At 30.8% G+C, this 1,676-nt stretch overlaps 1 long non-coding RNA gene across 1 annotated transcript; it reads left to right on the top strand.

Moving 5' to 3' along the window:
- The first annotated feature begins 962 nt into the window (after window positions 1–962).
- LOC142233523 (uncharacterized) lies at window positions 963–1,434 on the top strand. The gene is made up of 3 exons (XR_012721421.1): window positions 963–1,024; window positions 1,083–1,181; window positions 1,286–1,434. It is a non-coding gene; the product is annotated as an uncharacterized LOC142233523 (long non-coding RNA).
- Window positions 1,435–1,676: the final 242 nt, after the last annotated feature.

Below are 1,676 nucleotides of genomic sequence, written 5' to 3'. Positions count from 1 at the left end.
AAATTAAATAATATTTAGACTTAAGCATATCAAATTTTTAGCCTTATCATAAAACAGTTTATCGAAACAACATACAAGCGGTTTCACAGAAATTGTTCTTTTTTCATTCTCTCGCTTTGTTGTGTTGATATCTTTCGTCAACCCTCCCGGTTTCCATCTCTATATCTTTCTCTATACTCTCTTTTTGTCGCTCTCTGAATAAAATATCACAACATATATATGTTTACTCGAAATTTGTTAATTTATATATGTTTACATTCACACATATTATTTTTATGAAACATTCATGCCCCAAACATAATATATTCTAACATATTAACATAGATGTCCCAAACATTTAGTGTTAGTTTGAGAACATTACATGTTCCCACTTAAATATATTGTGGTTTAAAATCGTGCCCGAAACACATTTTGTTTATATTGGAACATATGAAAAACATATTTTTCTAACAGTGCAGGGGCAAGTATGGGCAAAATTTTTTTTCGTTAACATATCACTTACATTTGCTGTTTCAAGAAAAAAATGCATTTCCACTGAATTCAGTAGTATTCACAACTATATGCCTACACACAGAGAACAATTTGGTTGGAAATCGGTTCTGATAATTAAAATTCTACATTTAGAATTATATATTAGGTGTGTCAACCTATTTTCTTTAATGCAATCATCTTTTCATGCTTACTATCATTTGGCAATCATTTCAATAGAATTTCGTTTGTGATACAAGACAAATGGTTGAAGCAACAAAATCTATATATTTTGAAGCATTTGTTTCGAATTCTGTTGGCACAACCAACTTTAAATAAATTTCGTAACTGCCAGTTAGCAATCAGAACTGACATACAGTATTCACAACCGAATCCTATTTGAAATATTTTTAAATGTCACTTCAATTTTTGTTAATTACTTGGTCCCCAAAAAGATATTTTTTTGTTTGTTTTCCAATTAAACGTAACAAATGACGATTTTTAAAGCGCTACAAAGTGGCATCCACAATGTTGTTCAAAGCATTATTTTGAGGACGTAAGTAAAAGATACGTAACGATATAGGAGTGTATCATTTATGTTGGGTATATTATAGGGCATAAAAATCATACGTACCCCAATCGGATTTAATGACATATCTCCAGGATGCTTTGTGTACTTGGAACCTCACAGAGATGTCATTGTGAATAAATTGGTAGGTTCAGAACTGTTTATATAAACATGAGTGCACCAAAATCTAACTAATCTTATTTGATTTATTTTTAAACAATAATCCAATATGTCAACGTTGTACAACAGACCCAAGTGGATACAAAGGGCCATGGGCCAGATTATTTTTCATAATGCCTAACACACTATCGGGACGCACTCAGCAATAAGAAGAAGTTCATCACTTGTGGTTTCAAAATTGGCTTGCTTGTCCAAACGTGTCTGTAGGCACAGACCAAAATAACTTATAGCGAACAAAAATAACTTATATGCAAAAACTAGTAATACGGGTCCATTTTTATGCATTTTAATATTTAAAAAGGTCGACTTTCAACTGAAGGTCATAATGGGATGTGTATTAAATTTTGTTTGCCCAACCGCCAAAACATTTTAAGGACATTAATTGTTATCATACATTGTATTTAGCTATACATCTTTAATACAAATATTTAAACGTATTTAAACCAAATGAAAAAAATAA

The sequence above is a fragment of the Haematobia irritans genome, chromosome 4 (genome assembly GCF_050003625.1).
Source record: "Haematobia irritans isolate KBUSLIRL chromosome 4, ASM5000362v1, whole genome shotgun sequence".
Classification (NCBI taxonomy): Eukaryota; Metazoa; Arthropoda; class Insecta; order Diptera; family Muscidae; genus Haematobia; species Haematobia irritans.
Note: the sequence above shows the minus strand (reverse complement) of the source record. Positions and strands in the feature narration are given on the sequence as shown.